Here is a 27,901-nt window from a genome sequence, read left to right as displayed (position 1 = left end):
ATCAAATCAAAATGCACAAGTAAAATAACGAAGACATTTTCAGTTTATTTGCCATGACGTCATCAATCACTCTGTTGTTAGATCATCGAAATTGAAAAGTTCTATCTTTACCATACAAAATGTTATGAGGTTATGGTTTGGACCTAAAAATGCAGAAAATTTCCTGCTATTTTGCTAAGAAATCAACTTTATAGCCACCGGAATATCCATTTAAGGTCAATGTTACATTGATTGCCACCGGAATATAATTTTAATACAGTTATTTTATTGTATATTTGAAAATGAATTTCCACTTCTCCCTGCATTCCGTCGCGTTTGTTTAAAAATAAAATTGCTGCATGAGTCTCAGGCGCGTAATTTTTTCCCCCTTATAGAAAACCTGAAATATACGTTAACTAAGCATTAAACGATTGGCAACATCTGCTATTGAAAAATGTTTCAGGTGTAAGCTAAATGTTTCGAAAAGTACACACTTTCTCAGGATCATAAACATAAATGGAGTGTTAGCTCAGTGGTTAACGCCGGTGCCTTCCAATCATAAGGTCCCCAGTTCGAGTCACTCCAGTATGTCGTCCACTTACAGATTTGTTGACAATTGACAATTCATAATCATGGACGTTTAATATGAATGTAAGAGACTGACTTCGGTCAGCTTGCAGCTTTGATAAGCCAATGAGGCTTCTCCGCGAGTTCCTGCTTGCAGGAGGATCTAAAATACATACATACCGATACATACATACATACATAAGTGATATGAATGCGGCAACCTTGCAACATAGTTTTTACTCGCGTGTGTTTGATCTTCAGATGTTACAACACGCGTAACTAGCCGATTTGAAGTGTCACATTTATGTGAACCTTGACCTCAGTCTGCCAAGAATGAACAGGACTTTTTTTTTTTTACAACAATTTTTGTTTTATGCAAAAAAAAAAAAAACAACCACCAAGAAGCGTGAAAGCTTTGTCAAGACACATTATAGAATATAACATACAAGGCTATGTATAGAACCAAAAGTAAATCTCACAAAACAGAATGGACTTCTGATATAAACAGTTGTTAAAACCTAAAGGCGAAAAGGCGACAGTTATCGAAAAAACTTGAGATTTGCGTCGAAGGTCTTAAGAGGTGAAATTTAAAACCTCAACAGACCAGCTGCGGAGTGTATGTTGTATCATGTGACGTAGGTTATCAAAAGAGAGACATTACCCAATCTTAAAGCGATATCATAGCAAATTATTAACACCAAGAGGGGAAAAAAGTCCATATCTGTGATTCTATAAGTATACACGGTATCGCTTCACAACATTTCAAAGTCCATACAGTAAGAAATAAATCACAATGGAGAGGGGGGGGGGTAGGGAGGGGTGTTACGGGAAGGGTTGGAAGTGATGGGGTGGATTAAGATTGTTTACGAGGGGCGACAAATGTTTTGAAATCAAATTTACTTTATAGGAATATTTGCTTGTGCAGATTTGAATATTTAAGCAATTAAAATTGTTAAAGGCTGCCGCCATGTTTTCCCGCGTCATCCCCCACTGCAACCCCCCCCTAAACCCCTGCCCACCTCTCCCTCCTCAATCTCGACATTGAACACTGATTTTGAGGAAGATTAACCGTGTAGCGAATTAAAACTTAGGAGGGTGAAATTGTCCATCCTGACAAATATTTTGAAATTAAATTTACTTTAAAGGAATATTTACTATTTTACTTGTGCAGATTTGTATAATTGAAGCAATTAATTTGTTTTATAGGTTGCCGCCATATTTTCCCGCGTCATTTCCACCCCATTCCCCCACCCCTCGCCTCCATCCTCAATCTGTGTAGGCCACTTTGAACACTGATTTTAAGGAAGATTAACCGTGGAGCGAATTAAAACCAAAGAGGGTGAAATTGTCCATCCTGTTTACATACATACACATACTGCATTATGTATACATACAGCTGTTCAGAAATTGTTTTCCGAGTGTGTAGTGTGTAGTGTATAGTATGTTATATATAATAATATATATGTAAATTACGACCAAAACTTACCAATCATTTTACGATTACCAACTCTTTTTTCCACCTCCTTTTTGTCATTTATTAATAAAAAACAAATACTGAGTAACGTTGATTTATTATCGTTCTGTTTCTGTATATTCCTTTAAAAGATTCTACCCCAATGTAAAAATGAATATTATAAACGGTTTATCAGGTTAAGCAGATAACCTAATGGTACAAACGCATGTCAGTAAATAATACTTCGATAAGTATACAGTAAAGTAAAATAGACATTTCTAGTTTAATACGTGATTGACGTTTTATACTAATCGCATATATAGGACACTGAAGGATATCTAGGTTAGGCCTATTCTTTACGATTGTCGTAAAAGTTATGGACATTTCTAGCAGGTTTTTAAGGTGGAGCGTTGTTGTAATGTCAAAGCGATGTAAATTCTAGATTACGCTGATTGCAGAGAGAGAGAGAAAATAAATAGTGCACACTGCAAAGTAGATTGAATGTAATATAGGCTGTACATTAATTTGCTAAGATCATACGATATTATACTTGAGGTTGGGATTTAGAAGGAATTATATTTTCAAAGACAAATAAGTCATTTTTCTATTATAGAAAATATATTAAAATGTTGACTGCATATTATCAATTTTCTATATTCATTTCTTATTTCAAAATATTCAGCCCCATAAAGCATTGTCGTTTAGCGTACTTTTTTTATTGATTGATTTTTTATTACTAGAATTATTTAACGATTATCACCAGGAAGCCAGTTAGCTTTGTGATTCCTTGCCATACAATTAGCTAAAAATTCAAAATACTGTAACTAACTATCTTACTAATGTAGAGCAAATTTGTCTAAGAATTAAGTGAGAACCAGAACAGATTTTTAAAAATCCCTCTTGGGCACCAACCATGTCATTCACTAATAAGGAATTTACATTATAGAATTTTAAACCAAAACGTTTCAATATCCAATAAGAACAGTCTTCCCATGTGAAATATAGACACATTTTACCTACTTTGAGCTAGAAAATAACTTTAAATAGCTAGGCAGAGTTACATGACATTGTTTATATACTGTGAAATATTTTTGAGAAAATGTTCAATTTTTCCACCATTTAAGATAACCTCTTGAGCCAATTTGCTCCCATTTGAGATAACCTGTTGACCCCTTGAAGCTCAGAGGGTGAAAAGTGGTAGGAAGTTTAAGTGCACATTTAATGTAAGAGATGAACTCTGAAGATGATTTCATTACCTGGATGCCAGGTATGTTTTGTTGAAGACCTATATATAGGACCCCTTCACAGAACTAGACAGAACTGAATTTGACAAAACTATGTCCATCAAAAGAAAACATAGACACAAGGGAGCTGTTTTCCAAGGTACAACAGCTCCCTGCCTCTGGTTATATCCTCCTTGGATATATATCATTAAGTTATAGGTGGGATGTAACTTATGAAGACTTCATCGTTAAAGGAAATCATCTTTACGGGGTTCCAGATTATTTTCTTTATTGGAAATATAAAACAAATTTAAGAAAGCTATATAAAGTATTTACGGCCCCTAATTGCTTTTAGGGAATACATTTTTATCCCATCAAAAAATGAGGCTGCGTTTTTGTTTAATTCATTCATATGAACCTAAATAAGCGATATGCATACAACAAGTGATTTAGTCGTGGAAATTGAAACCTTGTTGAAATTCAAAATGATATATCTTTCTTAATAAATAAATCGATTTTTTTTTCTCCCCCATCAAGCTCTGTTTTAAGTCGGTGAGACGATTCCCTATGTATACACGTGTCATGAACAAGGCCGGTTCAAATAAAGATTTGGAATAATTTGTAATGGTAAGGGTCCCTAGGCCCATGAATACTTAATGTAAAAACGACCCACTCTTATACTCTTTGCATTTCATTGCATTGCACTTCATTGCACCTTAGTATATCCGTTCTCCGTAATCTCCATATATCTTATACTGAACATAATGTACAAAAATGTTACAGTGAAGTAGACTGATGTATATACATATGTATATACGCGTTCTATACATATAGCTCAGAGCCGAACATTAGCATACAGTATGAGGCTATACACTATGTAATGTATACAATCATAACACAAAACCCTTTTTTTTCCGGGATTGGATTTCAGTACAGCAGGCTTTGTAATATCTATACATTTCGATATGCAAGAACCTTTCATGCACCTTATATGCTTTTTTTTATCTCTTTTTTATTTTTCAAAAAAAAAAAACACTTCTAGTTTTCCTAATATTGATAATGGAATTCCCGTTAGTATTCGTCGTATGTACTCTTTAACATTTCAACTAGAATAACGTATGTAGATAGAACCATATTAAGAGAGCCTTTTTTCCCTCGTAAGAGGAGATGGCTTTCCGCGTTCGCCATTTTAATAACTATGCAAGGAATATTTTCAACTATAAGACTGACGAAAAAAAAAATTTGAATCGATTTAGTTGTCAAGTGACATGCTCAGAAATTGCTGTGTTTGATTGTGTTGATTTACAACTTTTTAAAAAAGGATCGTTTGCGCGATTTAATACAATAAAAAATATATAGTAAATGAAAAGAAAAAAAAACATTTGCATTTTTTCTCCTTAACTGCTTTGTGGAATATTAAAATTTGAGGCAAAACAGAAAAAAAGCCCCCAAAAAAATTAAAATTAATTTCAAAAGAGCTTGGCAAGAAATATGGACTGTTTTCCCCTTCTTAATTCGAATTATGGGTTAGTCGATGAACTGTGCGTTGCTTCGTTTAAATGTTTCATTGGTTAGAACCAGTCTCAATTTACGTCACAGAGATATATTTCGTGTTAAAAATAAGTGGGAAAAAGAAAGTGAAGAAAAATGCTTGAAAACAGTTGAGGGTGATAAAAGATACCGTATTCTATTGAAACTTGCTGCAAAATGCTGAAGAGCCGCTATTATCTAAAAACGGCGTTTCTTATGACCTATCGAATAACTGCTCTTCACAGCCTCATAGCAACTTCTCGTCCACATTAACCGCATGGATGTCCACTTCAAACGGATGATCCCCAATATCAGAAACGAGAAAGTACTTTTTCTTTCGGATAAAATTTCAAATAAAATCGATGCTATTACGTCGTTCTAGTTGTTTGGTTTCTCATCGAAAAAAAGTAAGAAAGATAAAAAAAAGGTCGGAATCGTCGATGCACAGATAAAGGTGAATTGCGTACGAAAAAAAATCGTTCGTTCAGTTATATGTCTGTCTTTATTCACCATACTCAGAAATCTCACGCTATAAATGACAATATTTCCTGATACCTGTTTCGAATTCAGATGTAATCACGTGGATATCTTCAAGAGTTTTCTTTCTAAAATATGTCCAATTTGTCCACGATCATGATATCTCGTGTTATAGGTCTATTATATAAATATTTGTATATGATTATGTGTATATATACATATATATATATATATATATATATATATATATATATATATATATATATAAATGTATGCATATATATATATATATATATATATATATATATATATATATATATATATATATATATACCCTTAAAAAGAAAACCTTTCTACAGCGGAGGAACATTGAATGTTATTAAAATTATACATCAACCTAGACCAATGCGTAAGTCCTCTTCTGTCGTTGTCTTTGTCGAATCTTTTTGTACTTTGCTAGTGTTTGTGATTTGCGGGTTATGTAAAAGATAAAAGCTTTTAAACACTTAAGATGATATGTGTGATATATACATAGCATCAAGCAGATACTTGTAGTAAGGGCAAACATTTCTGTCCTCAATTGGGTAGTAATAATTTCACCGGAAATCGCATAAAAATCTATTTTATTCATTTTCTGTGTTGTTTTCTTATCTGCTTCTTCAAAATTGTTTGAAATGAATTGTGTTGCAAATGTACTTCTCTATAGAAGGTATGGTTACTTAAAATAAAATCAACACAAAAAAAAGCTACATGGGTATAGTCTCGGTTGCATGCATGATATCGTATTCATGTTTTACCCAGACAGTGAAAATTGCCTTTTTTTTATCATGTTTGAGTAATATTTCCAGGTTTTGCTTCGCCAAAATTCCATGCAAACAAAGCAATTGGCTGCATCTCTAAGTCATAATTACTAGCTTAGATAACAGCTTTGCTGTTTCTCTAGTGTCCTTCGTATGTTAACCTTCCTACTGTATTGTTATTTTTGTATTAATCTTGTACAAACATATGAGAAATAAATTTGAAACTGAAATTTGAAATGACGTCATACCTCATATTGTAACAATTTCTTTGCAATTGGTCACCATTCATATTTGCATATACATTTATTTAAAAGACCATTCATATTTGCATATTCCTTGCATTTTTAAAGTAATGAAACTGGAATGTTCCGGTAGAGCAGTACATCACGTGATAATTCTAATATATATCTCGCGTCACGTGAAGTTCATGTCCTCGAATGACCTATGCAAGCTATTTACGTGTTAGATTTCATTACAAACAAAAAAAGCAAATTAATTAATCAAGCCACTAAAAAACAGGATTTTTCGTGGAATAGTTCATAACCGCTCGATAACACTTTTCCTTGATTTCTATGCATTTTATATGGCATTTAATTTATTTGGTGTTAATGAACCCAACACCGGTGGTATAATCACAAAACATCATAAATCATTCTGATATTTTCGTGTTTTCACGTCAAAGTGAAGATTATGGAACTGCGTAGGTCTCTGCAGGCGTGCATGTATACTATATACAATGTTAATGCTAAAATATCACGCTTAAGAGTTAAGACACATGATAAAATATGCAGTTCAAAGTCACACATGAATATGATGGTTGATGTTTTAAATATTACGGGGGTGGGATTGGGAAGGGGAGGAGATTAATGTCGTGGAAAGGGAGAGGGTGCGCCATGGGCCTGATACTATCGAGGCTTTAAAATATTTCGGTCGCATTTCATTCGCCACCCGAAGGTGGGGAGGGGGGGGGGGGGGTTAACGGAACGTAGTGACAAAAGTATCTATACATAATTATGGCAAAATATGGGTAGATTATTTCGTCTGTTGGACTAACGGTAAAATAATTACAGACGAAGACATCAGATTTGTAAGGTTTTAGATATCGAAATCATTTACATTCTAACATATTTCGAAAATATCCTTGTTTTCCTTTTCTTAACTGACATTTCTTTCGACGGCAAACAGTTTTTATCGTACAATGATAAGTTTTCTCTATACAGGTGTACCGTATCATACGCATGCGCTGCACTCCAAATATATGCACATAAATTACATTGGTAGGAAGTTAATGTATACTCAAATCATATAATTCTTAATTCTCTTTCTCATTCTCTCCCTCTTTCTCTTCATTTCCGTTTCGGATTTCTTAAATTGACAATAAAAATAAAAACTTTTGAGTTGGCCCCGCGAAGATTATCCATTTCAAAGACAGAATTATAAAAAAAAGTGTACCAACATTTTTCTTTTGTTTTAACTCTCCACCCTACAACCATTCGTGTTTCCACAAAAAAAAAAAAAAATTGTCTTATCAGCCAAGTTCATTAGTTTTAACGATGATATAGCCTTCTCTACCCATGCTTTCCTAATTATTTCATTTGATACAGAAGGCCTTAACGACGGTTAAAAAAAATATTGGGAAGGTTAAAATTTTCTTACAAATATCATCTTTTCAAAGTTGGTTGATTTCATTAAGAAATAAAATTATTTGTCCTTTAGAAAGACGAAGGAACAATATTCACCGATTTATGATATGCGAAGCAGAAGGTATCCTCTCTCTCTAGTCTTGAAGATAAATATCAAATAAGTTGCGAAAAAAAGGCGAAGATAAGGGGGAAAACACATTTAAGAGAGCGTGTGTTTCACTTAAAATATGATTATTCTCTATACAGAAGGAAAATGCGACATAGGCTGTTTCCAAAGATGGATGCGTGCGGTTGCCTGCTAAAATCATTTTACGAAATAAAAGTTATGGTTATTGAGCCCAGAAATTCGGAAGTTTGGGTATACATCATGGTACAGGGGCAATCGGGCAGTTCTAGTGTGCCACGGCCCCTTAAGGATGGGAGGGGTGGCAGGAGTCGACTAACCTCCCAATCAAATCCGATATTTTGTACGCTTGCGCACAAGTTGTCCATCCACTTTCCTAGCTACGCTGTTTTGTTCTGAAGAGTAACCTTTACTGTACACAGTATACACCTGCAAAATATATTATTTTTATTCTCTTTTCATTCCGTTTATTCTACTTATGTTGTTAATCTTCAAGTACGTTTCAGGTGTCTCAACTGATTGTACACAATTTCTGTTCTATTCTGACGCTCCCGTTTTTAATTTAAAAGAAATAAATTATGTGTTAATGCTGACCTTCTTGAACAATAACTTAACCTGGGAGTTGGGAATCGGGGCAATTCTCGATAAATTTTTGTCTAAGGAGAGGACATCCCCGTCATTGATTTATTGTTGGCTGTGCCGCTAATTAGGTGCATGGGCGAAGGGCAAGTGTACAGTGCTCACAGAATACCTTCACTACACCCACCCCCACTGCACCCCCAGTTTGTGGGCAGGTTGTTTGGAAATGTTATTAATTTTACCAAACCTTCAGATAGACTTATATAATTTGGAAAAAGGAAATTTACAAAATACATCACTCCCACATATTTTTTGGGGAAAAAATTTACAATAATAAACATGCCAAGTAATTAATCCCCCAAAAAATCATTCTATTCGAAACAATTATTACCCAAATACTTTTTTAAGCTATAAGTGTTTGTCAAAATCAAGAAAAATACAAACAGTTTTCAGAATTGAGCACTTTACGTGTCATCTTTGTTTACTAATGACTTAATGAGACTTAATGAGACTTAATGAGACTTAATGAAAACTTAATGAGGCTACTAGGATGCGTTGTTATTACAGTTTTCACTAAGAACCCAAAAAATGTTGCTTTAGCGATATTAATGAAATAAACCAAATACAGTCTAAAAACCCCCTTCGGCGTATTTGAAATTCAAGTGCTATATGAATTGCGTGAGTTATTCTTTGGATATATTATTTTGATGTACTTATTTACTGATATTTTCGGATTATTGGGGAAGATAAATGAGAAAGCATTTGATCCTCTAAAAAAATGACGCTATCAAATGAAAATTGTCTAAAAGGAAAATGTGTAATTTTAAGGTGAGCTAGAAATAAAATAGATAGTTATATTTTTAAATATGACTCCGTAATTTGACCGGCGGCGTTAAGTCAAAGATTACCTTACATTTGAAAAGAAGTCCGGTTACATCGGTCTGATTTTGTGAAGACAAGGGCCTCAATATTGTGGAGACTCACTGGCTGGTCTGGGGACAAAAATGTCATTTTTGAAAGATATTGTTTGAATACAATGAATACTAATTCAACCATTACTGCAAGTATTTGTGGACATGCTAGGTAATCTTGACAGAAATAATTTCAAGATCGCTTCGAGAGCGGAATAAGTCGTTAAAAAATGTGATACAAGAAAGTAAGAAAGAAACAACTTTGTTTATTTATATAATGAAAATATTTAAAATATAATTAAAAAAAATTGAGGAGGCCAAAGTCATCGCGTTACAAACAATTGGAAGCAATCACACGGAAGACAGTGTAACTCAAATGTTTCTCTCTAATTTCAAAAGTTTGATTTGTTTAAAACTGTTATGCCTACGTTTTACTATCGTATGAGGCAAATAATGGCCCATGTTTCGATTTTTAATTTTAATTTAAACAAAGTAAGTACGGATTTTTTTATGAAAGTAGGCACAAAATTGATTTCGAAAGTCTTCACCCCGGTAAAAAGTAAACACCACTGTTAACAGTCCATGTCTTGCAGACATGTCTTAAGGACACTCTGACCGAGCGAATCCAGGATATAAAGAAAGCGGGGGTATGGCCCTGAGGACCTTGAAGTCGAATCCTATATATGGGAGGGGGTCTGTGGACCCCTTCCTCTCACCTTCCCCCCCCCCCTAATAAAATAAAATTTTAGACGAGAAAATGATTATAGATTATAAATTAGGTCTAATTGTGTCTACACGCAAGGATTTGCTTATAATTACTTTTAATTTTTTAGTGGAGTTGACAAAGGTGGAAGGGGATTAAAACAAACAACCACTGGAACCCGCGACTGGCTGATGTCTGGAACGTGTGTGCAAAAGGTGATTTATGCAAAAAAGCCATTTATAACTAGTTTATATATTATCTCACATAAGTCAATCGATTTTCAAAAAATTCAGATATTTTCAAAATTTTACGAACCATCACGAAGACTCCAGCAGAGTATTGTAATCAGGAGATTATCAATATGAATGTTCATGGTTTATAAAAAGCGGCTCATATGACTAATCAATATGAAATATTATTTGTCAGTTAACACTGGCTAGTTAGAATGGTCCAGATATGAATTAATGAAGCAGTCATTACATGGTAACTAGGTAGTGCACTCAGTTGGGACAAGTTTTTATATACTGTACTTTTCATGTTAAGCTTCGAAGCACTGACTGTAGTATGGATATCATGTCTCGATCAGATAAAGGTTAGGAACTGTTCATACTGTCAGTATGAGTGCTTTGAAGCATGACATTAGAGTACAGTTTATAGAGTGGTAGTGGTGTTATTAGTACTATGTAAAATTGTCCCAATTATCAGCGTAGCGAGTTCTTACCATTAATGTTTATAGTTCAGTAAACACTGTGTTAGGCAGCGGACTCTGAACATCACGAATATTTATGAGTTTTGGAGTTTAAATTTGCAAATACTTTAAATGGAAATTAATTACCATTAATTAAGTACTTACATGATTTGATTTAAGAGGTTTAAGGTTTTTGTTTTGACCATTGACTCAAACAAATAACATATGACTATATATACAATACAATATACAATACATTTGAAAGTCCTTCATAAGCGTCCATTCATTCATCCGAAACGGTCACTCTGGCAACACCAGTTGTTTGTCAAACATTTGATTTATAACTGATGTGATAGAGAGACCTTAATCCGTGGAGATTATCGTGTGCATCGTAGCATTTCTTGGCAAATCTCCTTACAAGAATTGGGGAACATTTGACGGATCCTGTTAAAATAAACTCGTCGAATTCCGTTTTGTCAAATTCGTGCCCCACATTTTTAAGGGCTTAAAAGAATTCAACACTTATATGTGTGAAGGAAATGACTTCTCGTGGAAGTACCAACCTAAAAAATTCTACCCATTGACATGCACACCGGCTTATCTTCTGTCTTCTAAAGATCTTGTAGGCGTCAAAGATCTTAGAGGCAATAATAAGAATGTTCTATTTCTACGACAGTTTTACTTCTTATGTTATGCTCGGGAAAAGGATGGATTGGAAAGGAAACGATCCGAATATATATATATATATATATATATATATATACGCTACGTTTAGAGCATGGCTGGATCGCAAGTGAGCTATAAACAATTAAATTAAGTGAGTGATTGGAAGTAAAACAGCCAATGTTTATCTCAGTCATTTACCTCACCTATACTGCAATAATTGCAACTTACAATACCTTAGAGAGTCGAAAAACACGCTAAGCATGAGGATGACTCAACATAGATCGGCTACCAAAACAAGAAGATCAACCTGTTGCAAATCATTCGATTGAGAATTTTATGTGTTATTGCCATTGGCCAAACGATTCCTGGACAGACAAATCTAGATAAAGAAAAGAACATTTCTGGCAACTAAAGCTAAAGAGCAAGGCACAATTCGGTTTAAACATCAGAAACGACCAGCTCGTCCTAGATAAGTCAAAACAATACCTTTGAAGTTACGACCGAGTCGAATTATAAGAGTCCGACACGGATTAAAAATAATCCGATCTTCTAAGAAGATGCTAATGCAGCAGAAGTAAGTAAGTCTTCACTGCCTTGCCGACACTCTTCTCTATAGAAAGTTTCAATTCCTTCTACTCCTTGCCATATGTATATCAAATGATTTCGAATTGGTTAGCATCATGTTTGATCTCTAGAGTAAGGCAAATATGTCACCAATACAACTAGTATTGTTCAATACAGGTGACAAACGCCTAGTGGAATTACGACCTTCCTTACCGGTTTCGAACCTCTGAACATACAATCAGTGTCCATAGCTTAGTGGTTAGGTTGTCTGCATATAAAGCGGGAGGCCCGGGTTCGAATCCCGGTGGAGCCTGGAAGTTATTTCACTGTTCTGGATTTTCCAACTTATTACGTTTTAAATTATATATATATATATATATATATATATACATGTATATATATATATATATATATATATATATTTGCTTGTCTGCCTACCCTTACCAATATTAAAAAACAATTAATAGTCTGTTTTTTGTTTAAAGTCATTTTGCTAACCTGCATGAGCCAGGCGCGGCGGAACGGAAAAATTATTGGGGGGCTAATGTGTGGAGACTATCTAAGCGGAGCGCCACCATCAGTTGGCGCGGAGCGTACAAGAAAATTTAGGGTTTTTCAAACCCCCAGATGGCCGGAAACGGCACTTTCCGAGTGTTTTATGCTGCGAATACCTAGCCCTAAAATATGGGTCTCGAGCCTGCAATTTCTCAGATTGCACATAAAAATCTGTAAAAACATCGTAATTTGTATATTCGATGGTGTTTCAAGAGAGTAGCTATTACTCGTAGTGTACTCGCAAAGACGTTTTTGAGTGTAGTTAGGGGATGTTGGAGAACTGGCTGAAATGAGGCAAGTCATTGGCCTGAGACGAAGTTGTGTTGCGCTTACCGGTACTCACACTCACTGCTTCCACTTTTCACGGGCCGTGAAGACGCGGTTGGGGTGACAATGTGGTCTATAGCCAGGGGACGGGCCGAGGGTCCCCCCCCCCAGCATTTACTAAAATTATTACACCTATATAGTATACGTGTGCATCGGACAGATCGACAAGTATGCATTGAAAAATGGGCAGATGCACGTTTCGGAGCCTTGGTAAATATTGGGGGGCTTATCATGCATTCGTTCCCTCAACTTTTTCATTGGGGGGGCTGAGCCCCCCCAAGCCCCTCCCCCCCCCGGTTCCGCCGCCACTGGCATCAGCCCGATCAGGCATGTCTCACTCTGACCACCAAATCCTAACCCTGCACTATAGTTCTTTATACAACGATTCTAAATTGCCCCGAGTACCAGCACGAGTACAAATTGAGGAGGGTGATTTCGAGTACAGAAAACTATACTATACTATAATATACGAGTACGCGTACGAACTCACTACAAGTGTAATGTGAAGGTTCAGTATCAATTTTTAGTAACAAGTTTGACCGGGGTCTAAAGTTAACGCTAAAGTAGAGTCTACAAGTAAATTGTAGCATATACGTTCTACGCAGCTCTGTACTGATTATTTGGGGGGGGGTAGGGGTGGGGGGGTCAATGATGTTTTTCATGTTCTTTTCTTCTTTTGGTAAGTTAATGTATACAACATATTTGACAAAATCCTATAGAGTTAAGAAGCTCACGAAGATAACAGACAAAAGTAACAAGGGCGACTTTTTTTTTTTGAATTATTTTTGCCCATTTTTGTGTTTTTTAATGGCCCCCCAAAACAGCCCTTAACGGCCCATCAATGTCCCCGAAGAGTCAAGGAGCCTCTCGCGAGGCATTTACTTTATATTCCCTTCACATCAGGAAATCGTGAGTCAATATTTAGCCTGCCTTTTCATCCATCCCTGAAGCAATCATGGGGCCTTTTTTCAATAAAGTAGGACTTTCACACACATGAAAAAAGACTTTTCTTTTAACAGACTTCCTATATGCTAATTATATCCTTTTGAAGTTACATTAAAACCCCGGATTTATTGGAAACTGATTATATTCGTAAAAAGAAACTGATATGCCTACACATCTACATAATTATATTAGCCTATACTTTTGTACACTAACGCAACATATAAACGTTTCTTCTTTGAGGCAAACCTCTCCACTCTTTCAAATTCCAAAGAGTGAAACATTCATTCTTTGTGAGCATATACAGGACAATCATTCATTTTGAATGGAGGATTCTACTGCTTCTTGTAATGTAAGTGAAATATAAATATGAATTGAGCTCCAAATAGAGCGAAAATATTCTCTAAACAATAGACTGAGCTATATTTCTGGGTGAATTCAATTTTCGCTAATAGTGAAATTCACTCGGCCCAAATATTGACTATATATTGAGACCACTCCCAAAGACAGAATCTTTACTCTTTTCGGTTTAAGAAGATTCTGGTAGAAGTCTATAAGAAGACCATGTAACATTGCAAATATACACCGATAGTTATAAGTTTAACATTAATGAGAAAGATCTCGACAAGGAACTATTTTACATCTAGGATTGGAAACAAGAAGAAACTCTAATCAAGCAATGCCAAGAAATTTGAAAGGGCAAAGTGAAAGTTTGTAAACATTTTAGTTTTAGACGTTACATTTTCAGATCCCTGGTTACATTGACCAGAAACTTAACAAATCACCCGATTTCTGCTTACAGTTTGAATTACAATTTAAGAATGATCTCAGTTCCTTTAGACTTTATAGCCCACGAAACAAAATCCAAAATTGAGTTATAATAATGTTTCTATAGATATTCCGGTTTTCAAGACATTTCACCTTTTAAAATACTCTAAAATCTGTTAAAGTGTTCCTTTAAGACTAAATTGCTGATGACGTCAGCTTCTCATTGTAAGCCTTAATGTTGATGTTAACTTTTTGTTTTATAAAATTCTAATAACTCAAACAAAACCGGATCGTTTACTTCATATCAACAAACAGAGCAACATTTTTCGATGAAATTCAACACCACTTGTCGTTCACAAATTTGTAATGCTTTCTAAACATGTCATATTGTATCACATCTGAGAAACTGACCTAATAATGATCTGTGTATTATTAGACTATTTAGGCAAGTGACTTTATTTTCATAATTTTTCTCAAAAAAAAAATTAAAATTGGTATCAAAATGGAACATGGACCGACAATCAACTTTATCAACGATAAGTCATTTCTTTAGGACGAAAATGTGTAGTAACCGGTAAAATAACAATACAGGTTGCATATATTATACCTTATCAACTCTTTGCAAGGCCTGACTATATTGTTTATCCTTCTAGATAAGGAAAACGAGTCAACGACATCATGTTATTAAATCAACAAACAGAAATATGTCTCCCTCTATTAATCGATAGCTAAGTTTAAAAAAAAAATCTTGTTTTATTTAGGCAGCGCGCAAACAGAAACGTTTTCATTTGCAATATCCCAAAAGAATTAATATTCCATCCAATTCCCATCACTCGTTAACACTCCTACTTCTTTTAGGATTATTTCCACCCTAAATAATTCTCATCCAGCATTTGTATTGTTTTTTCTTTGTTTTTGCAAATAATATTAAATTATACGAAGTGTTTGGAAGCTCGGCAATGACGTTAAATCGAAAATATCTACAAAACTAGTGAAATAGATATTCGTCCATGTATATGTAACATCAAACTAACACATTCTTGATTTTCCATTCAAGGGTGACGCATTATCACTGTTTTTTTTTTTCGTCTTCCTCTTCTTTCCCCGTTTTCTTATTTTACTTATTTATTCTTCTGAGAAAAGACAAGCGGCAATTATTGAAGCTCTCCCAAATGCCAAAACTATACATTAAAGTAACACTAAGTTTATTGATTATAAAGTAAAAGTGATTATCCACTTAGAAACCTGACAGCCATGGGAAGTGCTCTTCTATAGTCGAAACATACGTCTCATGGGACGCCAGCTGAATGTTTATTATGAAATCTTGAACCTTGAAGAAAAACTCAACTGTTTCCCGTTTTTTTTTTAACATCTTCATTTTTGATGTGTGCAAACAGGAGTAATTATATGGCATATTTTTGTTGACTTCACGGTGGAAAGCAGAAACAATAAAGCAAAATTATATACATTAAATTAAACCAGAATGCAAAAATGCATTGTGGGTTCGATGATGTAACATGAGCAGTTTTCTTCATGAATCTTCCGTAATGTATAGTGAGGGGTGTACAACATACTTGATTTGTGTAATACAGTGGAAAGCAGTGTGATGTGAAAAGCAATAAATTCACAATGATACAGGTTGTCCTGAAATGACCCTTGACCTCAACAACAGGCTTCTTGGTGCTCAATGTGATACATCACACACTAAATATGACATCTGTCCTTGTTGAAATATTGTATAAAACATGGTTTTCGCAATATGACCCCTGGTGAACTCAAACCACCATTGACCTCCGCCCACATTAGTCTTCTTGTACTCGATGTGGTACAGTTACATACCAAATATGCGATCTGTCCCAACGTAAACCCGTTTATCAAGTTTTGTCCAAGCTAGACTTCCCAAAAGTGTAATCGTATACCAGATACTGGGAGAGTATATGTTGATTACATAATTTTACTTCCCCCCTCAACCCCCCCCCCCCCACATAAGAAAATGCTTGAACGATGAAAAACTGTTCAACTATATGGTCAGACGTAAAATATATTTTTTTGGTTTTTTGTTTATTTTTATTTTTTTTATCCTCATTGAATGTCTGACAAAACACGAATAGTTTTTAGTTGGTAAAACTAATCGGGGGAAAAAATCGAGAAAAGTAGTTTTGGGATACCTCTGGCTACTTTCTCTGTATAGCCTATTCAAAATTATGAGTAGGGATATCATGTCTATATGCAAAGCCTTGGAAAATGTTTTATAATTTCCAGCCATTGAATTTTAGTTTTTTTCAATCGCCGCTATCATGGTTATTTACAACTTTAGCTTAAAAAGTGGAAGGGTGGGGGGGGGGGGGTCTTCCCAAAAATATCTCGATATTGAATCTTGATCATTATTTGATACTCCAAATGGATAATAAAATCTTTCAAGATGTTAAAAAAAAAAAGTTAAAGAAATATGATAGTCGCGTTGAGACTTTCAATTTCACAAGTTGTCAAATTAAGACTAAAAGGCAAAAAAAAAACAATCACCGGTTCTGAAGAAGTTTGACAAAAAAGGCGTTGTAAAATAGAATTTAAAGTAAAAACATTTAAAACTTTTGACGACAGTTAATGTCGACTCTGGAAGATATGAGTGACAGCTAACGATGGCTTCTAAATCTTAACACATACGTGACCGCTGTGTTAAGTATATCCATTTCTTTTACAGCGCTTCATCTTTCAATAGCCACAATATAAAGGAAGAAAAGATGTAAAATAGAACAGGAAATAGTCAATTTTCTCGTCGATAAAAGATAAAAGGTTGAAAATAATTTCAATGTTTATTTTTCCTTCTCTTTTTATGTTTTTCTTTATTCTCTTCTTATTTTAACGGAGGCGGCATCGAAAATTGTATCTTCCATCATATTTCTATTATTTTGATCAGTTAAATCTATTTTTTGTTCGCTGACACAAAGCAAAGTGGTTGGTCAGCGACTTTGCGTTCTTAGTTTCTTGTCACAACCACCCACCCCCTACCCCCTCTCACCTTCTCCCTACCTCCCATGCACATCTAAATGTAAGATTTTACTCTTTTCTACCTCAAACAGTGAATTTAATTTTTGACTTCTGTTTTTACATTTTTTTTCACATATTTTAATATCCTCCTTTTAGTTTACCTCGCCTATAATAATACTGATCAAAGTTTTCATGCATCAGTTTTTTTCTTGTTATTATTCTCCGTCTTTTTCTTCTTCTTCTTTTTTAAGATGATAAACTTTTCATTAAGTTCTTATGTAGATTCATTTCATTGTTTATTTATCTGAATATGGTAAGAAGTCATTTATTTATTTTTTTTATGAAATATTGAAAAGGAGTATAAGGTATAAGGTTCTACTTATAAACATAGTTAATATATTGTATGTGTAAGACCAGGTACTTCTTATGGAACAACTCCATGGTAAGACAGAGTAAGATGATAATATTGGTTATTAAGATTAAACTAATTAATTAATTAATTAACTTTCCATTTGACCAAACTAAGTCAACCCTCTTAATTGTAGGAATGAAGATCGTGGATAAATAATTCTTTCATTATATGTTATCCTCAACAATTCGTCGCCTTCACATTTTTAATACTATAACAAAAAACCTGAAAAACCAACTTGGAGCAGTTCAAATGTTCGACTCCTCTTATATGAAATGGAACATATAACTGACCATCACGCTACTGACCCACCACGGTATTTCAGCATCAAAATCGAATATTTTATCAAATATTAATCCCCCAAATAGCTGCTTTAAGCGAAACTTGCTAAAACCATACTTGTCATAATTTGCCAATGTATACCCTGCTATGAACTTTCATGTCCGGTATTTTATCATGTACCGGTCTTTTACTCCGAGTACAGCGGCGACAGTACTATTGAGTACATGTGGTACGCGTATAAATTTCTCCTTGAGTGTATGTATACATGGAATTTTAACAACTTTTCTAGATTGACAAAATACACCCCAAGTACGGAGTACAAATCTTTGAGTATGAGTACAAGAACGGACAACTATATTAGAATGTTAGCCGAATACGGACGGACGGACGGACTCACAAGCACGTCCGCTATGTATGCATCCATTAACAACAGCATTGTAAGAAGAAACGTGTAGTGATATTGAGGTTGAACTACAGTACAACGAGATCGCCGATAACCTAATCAGACTTTACAAGCTTATCTCGTGTGTGCCCCCCTTAGCTTCCTTGACATCATCATCATCGGGTCGAACGCATCATCTTAATTCAAAAGTAATTTGTCCTATAACAACGTAGAGAGTTGCGTCATTGTCGAATTCCGTTGTCCTTGAAGTGAAGTACACACATGCATATACGTACGTAGGGCTTAAATATATATTCGAATAGGAGGAAATTTTTTACAGTAATCCTTAGGATTAAGACTTTATCCTTCATAATCCACGGTTGGTATATATATACTGAAAGATTATATAGATATATAGTTTATTGTTTTTGACATGTTACATATTAAAGGCATCTTACTATACAATGTTGAAGTTTGTTAAAATGATTCATGGATATTCTTCATAATTCCGATTCTTTGCAAAATAATGATTAACAAATAACATATTTGGATAAAGACATTTAAAACACCAAGTTTTTGTTGCTCCATTTTACACATACATATTTCAGACATTGTTCACTTGTATCAATATAGTACTAACTTCTTAAGATAAGACTGCTTGCAATTTTTTTTTTTGCCATTCGTAGATAGCTATCACTTAAAAGACATGCTTATATGTTAATCACTGTCAAATGTACGTCAGACAGTGACAACTTTGTAAATACAATGTTAGTGTTTGATATCGATTTTTCACAAAGCTCCCTCGAATCTATATACGCTACACGACATAGCGGTAGCACATATATATATAAACTATATAACTAATACGCGCAAGGAAACTGTAGTATAGGTAGGCCAGACACATATTAAATAGATGAATAATTGAAACAAATTTTGTGATAGACATTGCGTGACTAATGACGATGATAAAGAAGTTTCTATGGTAATGATAAAGTATTTACTCATTCACAACCGTATACTATCATAATGTTCATTTGCATCTTCAACTGTTCAATATATTTAAAGCAGTTAATCGTAAAATGTTAGATCCATTCGTCTTTATGAGTATACCTGGTTAGGACGTGTAGAGTGTTTTATCCACTGTGGTATATGAAGGAGAATCCACGCACCTTCATATAATACTATAAGTTCTAGTTTCAAACATGACTTACATTGGGATTTGGGAGTTAGACGACATGTGCTTACAGTGTTGCATGAGTATCTATACTAGATCCCCCCCCCCAGCACCACCACCACCACCCGTCTCCCCCCCCCCCCAAAGCAGGTACGAGTACAAACCAAGGAGGACGAGTAGAAGATAACTACGTTAGATATGTAATAAGAGTACGGACTCACTTTCAAGTCTTGTTTCTATAGTATTTCGGTTAGATTGTACTCCGACATCTCATGTATAGATAAATATAGTTGAGTACCCTCAGTCTTTAATCAATGTTCGTCTACTTGCAAAAATCAAATTATGTTGATTTTCGAAGTGGTCTGTGATCAAGTACTTCAAGTATGGAATTGCCATGTGATTCCAAAATAGGTTGCAGGGGTGGGGGGGGGGAGAGGTTCGTCCGTGAACTGGCAGAAGACTGCTTTGTCATTCTAGAGAATACTATATTTTCTCTAAGATCAACAAGTGGGAATCCATCCAATGGTTTATTAATCTTTCTTTCATTATCTTTCCACTTCTTTGGTATTAAATAAACCTGTAAGACATAGTAAAATGACGACAGGAAGAGAGAGGGAGAGTGGTATTGGTGGGGGGGGGGGGTGGGAGGGGAAGGGGTGAGGGGTAAGGGCAAAGGGTGGCATGATATAAATAGCCAAAACATTGTAATGTTTTCTTTCCGAAATAAATAAATTAAGCCAATTGTATGAACGGATTTAACAATCATGCAAACATTAGTAACTTAAACTAGCAACTAAGATGTTATGCATGTTTCACTGCCTACATTTTCGATAACAAAATAATTTAACCTACCTTCGTAAGAACCCAGATAACGAATGATGTTCAACTATGTAAAAGATACCTTTTACGAATGATCTCCTGATAATTATGAGATATGTTATTGGTTCACTCAGTGCTCCGCTGACAGCAAGTTTCGTTTTTTATATTTATCTTCAGATGACAATCACGTTTCTGTGTATAATGTTTACTTGAAGTGCGATGATTGTTCGAATATGGCAACGCGATACCTGTATAACAACTGCACGTTTTACAAACAAACTACTGTTACTCCTTCCAATATACTTCAGAGGCAGTCGAGAATTTTCTCATGCCATGGTTGGTTTGTTGTTATTATTCGTCATCTCACCAATTTGAACAGACTTGATTACTACAACAATCCCAACATGAACATTCTCCTTTACTCTCTCTCCACCTCTCCTCTCTCTCTTTCCCTTTATCCTTCGTCACGCCAAGAAACTTGTTCGACGAAAGCAGCAAGTCTGCGCGGTTGTTTCAAAAATGAAATTTAATACCGAATATTCATCGCCGAGGGAATAAATGAACAGAAAGCACTCAACGATTTTCAGAATATTATTTTGTCATTCCAGCCGGGGAAGGGTAAAAATAGTCAGGATGAGTTGATGTCCTCGACGTTGTATGAGTTTGTTGTTAACAAGGAAAAAAAGAGAAACACTTGTGAAGCTATAAATTGTTATGATGAAAATAGAACTTCATCAATTGAGCATAAAAATATCTCTTTCAGTCAACATCCAAGCGAAGAAGGAAAGAAAAACGCTCATCTGGTTTAGAGAAGAATATAAGTTACACGAACATGAAACGAAGTCTTTTTCTTCGTAGACCTAATATTTTATGTCAACAAGAAATCTTTCTACGTTGTTATAAAACACAACTCACCATCGGTCGTGATAGCGTACGGAAGCTTATTGGGTCCACGGCTTAATTCTTTTGCAGTTTAGCAATATAGAAAAGCACTGCAGGGATATTTGATACTGAAATATTCCGTCATTATGTGCGATGTGACGTATAACCCATATTATTTACTGCTTAATTGACTTTAAGTTGCAGGTATAGGGTTTGGAATAATGTTTCATTATTATGATCAAAACATGCAATATTTCAACAAAGATGTACCTACCCCCCCCTTCTCCCCTCCTACCTCCACTCGACTCCAGTTACTACATCTTAGTGGTAACGACAGTTGCTCCTTTCTTTGTGATTTTGATGCATAGTATATATGCAAGTATATATATATATATATAATTGAAATCGTAGTGAGTTGGAAAATCAAGAAGAGTGAAAAAACTTCCAGCCTCCACCGGGATATACAGATATATACATATATATGAACAAACATTTAAGGTGCGTGTTAGATTACAGACGAAATGCAAGCAATTTGATAGATGCACACGAAGGCAAGAAACGTTTACGTTTGGCCATTTAAGCACAAATTTAAATAAAGAATTGACTGTCATTTGAACTGAATACTTATATATGTGACATAAAGTGAAAAGATCGTAACTCTTCGCAGAAAGACTTATTATATTGCAATTCAACTCCCTTATCTTGTCTTTGAATTCAACCAGTCTTTCGATGGTATTTAACCTTGGACGTAATCAATGATATTGATTTTCTTTCACTGAAATTGATCATAGAACTAATGGAATATGATTTTACATCTCTCATGACAGACAGAGGATATGTGTGTACAAGCAATATCTTCATACTGTCGGTGACCAATGTTTTGTTACTTTATTTGCGCGTGCGAGTAGTGTGTAAATGGGTGATTTATTCATAAGCAGGATATAACGCAGTGAGACCATCGATAGCCTGGTTAGTTATACAATAACTGTTCTAATAATCATGTTGATGCTGCATGCAGTCGAAGCCGATGTTCATGCCAATGTTCATGTTCGCGTTGATGTTGATGTTAATAACCGTGTTGGTGTTGATGTTGATGTCCAAGGTCATGTTAGTAACGTTCATGTTCATGTACTGATGATGATGTCAATGTTCATGCTGATGATCACATTTATGTTATTGTTTATGTCAAAGACGTTCCTGTTATGTTCATACAGATGGTGATGTTAATGTTCAGAATCATGTTGATGTTCTTGTTGATGTTGATATGCTTGTTGTTGCCGATGTTGACGTTGAGTCCATGCTGTTGATGATGTTTGTGATGATGTGATGATTGTGCATGTTCATGTGTATGATGATCTTCTTTTACTGATGTTGTTGATATTGATAATCATGTTGATGTTTATATGGATGTTGATGATAACCCTCATGCTCATATTGAAGTCGATCTTCTCATTGATCAATCTCAAAGTTGATGTTGATGCTTAAGCATGATGCTTATAACGATATTGGTGAATGTTCTCACGACTGAAAATTCGATATATTGACACAATGTCCAGTATAACGTAATAAAGTAAATTACTTTACAAGACTTGCTCCTTTTTTTGTTGTAAGACATTACCGTATTAGTTTGCTAAAGGAATTTACCGTACGTATGAGGCAACGCTGTGGAATGCGCAATACTGTATACATCAGTATTGGACTATGGGGTGGGGTGTGGGGGGGGGGGGTGTGAATACCTACACGATGGAAATTTCCAAAGTAAATGTAAAGAGCTATTATGAGATAAATAATAAAAATATGTAACAATTTTTTTTAAGGGTTCACGATGGTTACAAATATTGTAAAGGTTGAATTTCTGAACTTAAAACGGTTTTTTTCTTACCGAATCGATCGTACTGTTGACAAGTTGTGGAAGATTGTCTCGACCATTACCATAGACGTACAAACTGATTCACTCAACAATTTATGAATAGAAGATATTTAATATGAAATGTTGATTATTAAGACCAGTTGTCTCGCCAAATGAAGTAACTTATGAACATCTGACATATTTTCTCTTTACTGATTTTCTTTCAAAGTTAACAAGTTGAGTCTATAATCGAAATCAACTTTCGTCACCCGCCCCCTCTTTTTTTTTGGTGGATGACTTTTTCAACGTGGTGGAATTTATGAGCTACCATACAAATGATTTGCACCATTACCCACTTTCTTATCGGGATCTCTTTTTGCTGCAATCAATAATGCGCGTGTCTTCCATATCCTGTTCAGCGAATATACAGTCCTTATAGCCTGACGTAATTCACTGGGCAACTTACAAAATATATGTATATTATAATATATCTTATCACGTTTAGGGCTCAATATCCAACTCCTAACCAAGGGAGATTTGAGAACCAAAAATTACTTTGGTAACTGTTTTCAGAAGAAACATCCTGATAATTTCCCCCTGTTTGATAAGTTCAGAGTCAACACACAGGAATCATGTTATGTCTATAGGCAAATCCGTGAATAGATCGAGGCAAATTATTGATCCAGTCCCAAGATACTGCGACACTAAACCAAAGAATTGGATAAAATTTGGAGTTAGTTGATGAACAGAAAAAGGAGGTCATTTCTGACTTTATTGATATAAAATGAGGAAAAAAAAATACATTTCTTGAGATTTAGCCTTTAACTGAACATGCTCGCTTGATGTGAAGAAAAATCTAATATTAAGACACTTTTTTTCCTTTTTTTAAAGTATTTGCGTAATCGACTTGTTGGTTTGTTCGTATATAAGGAAACCTGGGAAAGAGTTCTGTTTAACTATTAAATTTACGCTCGACTGGACTGACTGAAACTCACTTTGATAATGATTTTGTTGAGATGAAACCGATATATTTTACCTAACTTATATCAAGTTATAGTTTAATAACACATGAAACAAGTAAGTAACTTATAGAATTAAATCAAAAGTAACATGCAAGTGACAAGCAAAGTTTATAATTATCCCTGTAAGCGTGGATATGCAACGATGTGGCGTGCACAAAACAAGGGAGGGGGAGGTGGGAGGGGGAGGGGAGGGGTGGGGGAGGAGAGAGATGGTCACTCACCTCCATCGTCAGTCGGGGAGAAACAGATCAGTCGTGATATATTTTTTTTACATTTAGTGAGGGATAAATCAGACCAATCTTCTGGCTGTCCAAATCATGCCCGCCTACTGTATGTATCTGCTATGAAAGTACAAGCCTAGCCTGTGAGAATGTTGAGATTTGAATACTGTAAAGTAACATATCGAGGAATGCGTCCATGCAGTAATGGACTAAAAGCGGCTGCATATCAGTGGTAGTATTGTGCCTGTTGTCTGACATTCTACTGAACATATTATGTTTAGGCCAGTTCCGCGACGTATGTTTGAACTTCTCGGCAAAGGTTATTTGAACAGGTTTTGGAAGAATAATGGATGTTATGAGCTACCATACATAGAAAATGCCAATCGCTTTGTCAGAAGGAATGACGTAGTTGACAAAAACATGACAATTAAATAATTGCTGTATATTTATAGAAGGGAGGGGGGGGAGAGAGATTATCCCAAATCTGTGTTGATCCCCTATAATATGCGTTAATCCTACTTCGAATTCGTATTTGTAAACAGTTATAAGACTCTCATTTAATCGACAATTGACGTATTTGCAGTACTTAAGTATACTTTTTCGATACTGAATATGGAAAGATGTTTTTGTTTTAAATCTAAACTTATTAGAATACATTTAAGATGATATTGAATTGTTACACATATAGATTATGTATTTCGAAATATACATTAACATGATTAACTAATATAACTATATTAGTTTCCATTATTTACGGCGAAAATAAGAATAAATTTGCAGAGCTTTGCACCCAAGTAAACAATCCTAACTCGGTCCTACTGCAAAGTTTAACTACACCTACACTAATATCGACCACCCCCCCTTGCTTGGTTCACCTTCACCTTAACCCCCCCCCCCCCCCCCGGTTGATGAACATTTGCAAGAATATTATCTCAACCCCAGACATTTCTATTTATATTTAATCGAGGTAAAACAAATTCCCGAAATTTGTGTTATGTGTCAATCACCGGAAATGAAAACAAACCAACCAGCAAATAGGAATCGTAAATGCAAGGAATGTTCCATTATACCTCAAGGGGGGAGGGTAAAACACTCATTGACATGCAAGAAGGCTTGACATGAAAAATTTGGTCAAATCAATCAGGGTGTACTTCAGCCTATAAGTTTCTTAGTAACATTGGTTAAACAAATGCCACGATTTGATTCTTGTAAAAGAAAAAGTAACCTACATTAAGAGAAGAATTTGTCGATTTTACGTTTGAGGGATCTTGTGTGTCGATTGGTAAAATCCTTTCAACTTTTAGGTTAAATATGCGAATCCTTCTTCTTGCATTTTCTAGTCTCTCTCTCTCTCTCTTTGTCCCCCCTTTCTTTTCTTCATGTATACTCTTTATCGGATTTTGCTTTTCCGAACGACCTACTTTCACTCTTGTGATGTTAAACTGTTCTATTTTTTTTTTAATATCTTAGACCAATCGCAATGACCGATATTACGAAAACAAGAAAAATATGGGTCGCATGATTTATTACGATATCAGATAATTTACAAGCGAAAACTATATTAACCTCTCAAAAATGAGACCTTTTTTTTTGGTACAACCAGATATCTGCTATTTAGCAGATTTGATGTAGCCATTATAATGCAGCACTTTCAGTCTAAACGCAAAGGTTTCAGTTATATTTTAGCAGACATACAAACTGATCACAAAAGTCTCTAACGACAGGTGGCGTACACCAGTCATCTTTTTTTGGGGGGGGGTTAGGGGTAGGGAGGGGGAGGGGGAGGGGAGGGGGAGGGGGGCGTTACGCGTTACGCCACTGATTGGAATAGTTTGGCGACCTGATCAGACTCCTATTTGATACAACAGAACAACAAGAATGTTCTAGACATTTCACGTTAAACTTGTTATTTGTATATAGGCCCATTAGTGCACCACATGCCCAGTAATAAAAAGATAATTGGTAAAGTTTATGTTTAAGTTCACGATGGAAGTATTACCCTGTCAGGAATATATATACTCCTGCCCCAAACCCCACTTTTAAAAATTGGTGGACTACCCTCACCCTAGGGGTACCCTACCATCCAACAATCCCCTTGTTTCTTTCTCATTCCATTATCAATCTTTAACGTATAATTATGCCGATATTTTTACTTTTTAATAAGAAAAAATCGCCCCGAAAACTTTGTTATATTAGTGTCAATCACAAACTAACTGAAGCGAACCCCCGGATTCATACAAACACACAAACACGAAATATTTGTTATTGTTATTTTAAAAGACAAATTTTCTATTTTAATGGGAACATCCCCATGGAGGAAATCGTCAATTTCTCGCAAATATGGTATTTCTATACATAGATATTTTTGAGAGACAAAATTAGCCTGGTCTTGCGAAGGATGTTAAGTGATGGAAATTGCATGTGATGGAAATTGGTCGATTTTAAGGAAACTTGTTTTATTCTTTATATATGTACTTACAAATTGACAAACAACTCTCAATAAGGGAATATACGGTCCGTTGAATATATTTGCATAAAAAAGTAAATTGGCAATGTAATATATTCTGGAAGAGCTTAAAGTCTTTTACTGACAGGTTTAACACATCACAGATGATGGGAAGACGAAAATGAATGGTGCAAGGATGGAAAGATGCATGGATTGTGGGTTTCTATAGAAATAACTGACCAGAGAATAAAAGAAACGTCTGCTATTAAAATGCTGTCTATATAGATACAAATAAACTTCGAATGAGTAAAGCACTTGATCATATTTTCGTTTAGTTTAAAAGTAAAATTATTCCTGTATATGTTAATCAATTCCTTTCAAATAAACTTAGCGAATTCAAGAATTGATAATATAATAAGAATATTTTTAATAACAAAAATAAATATTATCGACTTAAAGACTTAAATTTTGTATCGTCTGACGTCACGATAATACGTTTTGAAGGCGTGGTGTCAACCAACCATTGGTAGCAGTTTTATATGAAACGACGATGACAAAATACTGCCCCGGCTTTGCAAGTAACAATTGTTTCAATCTATAAAGCTAAAATAGTCAACTAGTTTGAAACAATTGGATTGAGTTTTGTGATTCTCTCTCTCTCTCTAACACTGGAATCTGGGTTTGAATTAGCTTCAAAAATCACTCTAAAATGCAGACTTTTAGTACAAAGTTGTAAGAGCATGCGTGCGAATATTTATTTGAGTACGAACACAAGTGCTCTTCACACAAGTACAATGCTGTTGTACACACGAGTACATTACTTAGTCTTCCTCTATAGTTTTTTATACTATACATTCCAAAATTTCCCGAATACAGGTATGAAGAACAAATCCATAAGGGTGAGGTCATTTCTAATGACAAACAAACA

The 27,901-nt window shown here is 35.0% G+C and overlaps 1 protein-coding gene across 3 annotated transcripts in view; it reads right to left on the bottom strand.

The window, feature by feature from the left end:
• LOC139958733 (corticotropin-releasing factor receptor 2-like) overlaps window positions 1-27,901 on the bottom strand; it is a 95,184-nt gene that overhangs the window by 29,445 nt on the left and 37,838 nt on the right. The window contains exon 1 of one of the 3 annotated variants that reach the window (XM_071956035.1): window positions 20,587-21,430. The exons of the other annotated variants lie outside the window; for them this stretch is intronic. The gene's annotated coding sequence lies outside the window, so the exon portion shown is untranslated. Of the gene's footprint in view, window positions 1-20,586; window positions 21,431-27,901 lie in introns of those variants that run through there. 3 annotated transcript variants of the gene reach the window in all.

The sequence above is a fragment of the Apostichopus japonicus genome, chromosome 18 (assembly GCF_037975245.1).
Source record: "Apostichopus japonicus isolate 1M-3 chromosome 18, ASM3797524v1, whole genome shotgun sequence".
Lineage (NCBI taxonomy): Eukaryota > Metazoa > Echinodermata > Holothuroidea > Aspidochirotida > Stichopodidae > Apostichopus > Apostichopus japonicus.
Note: the sequence above shows the minus strand (reverse complement) of the source record. Positions and strands in the feature narration are given on the sequence as shown.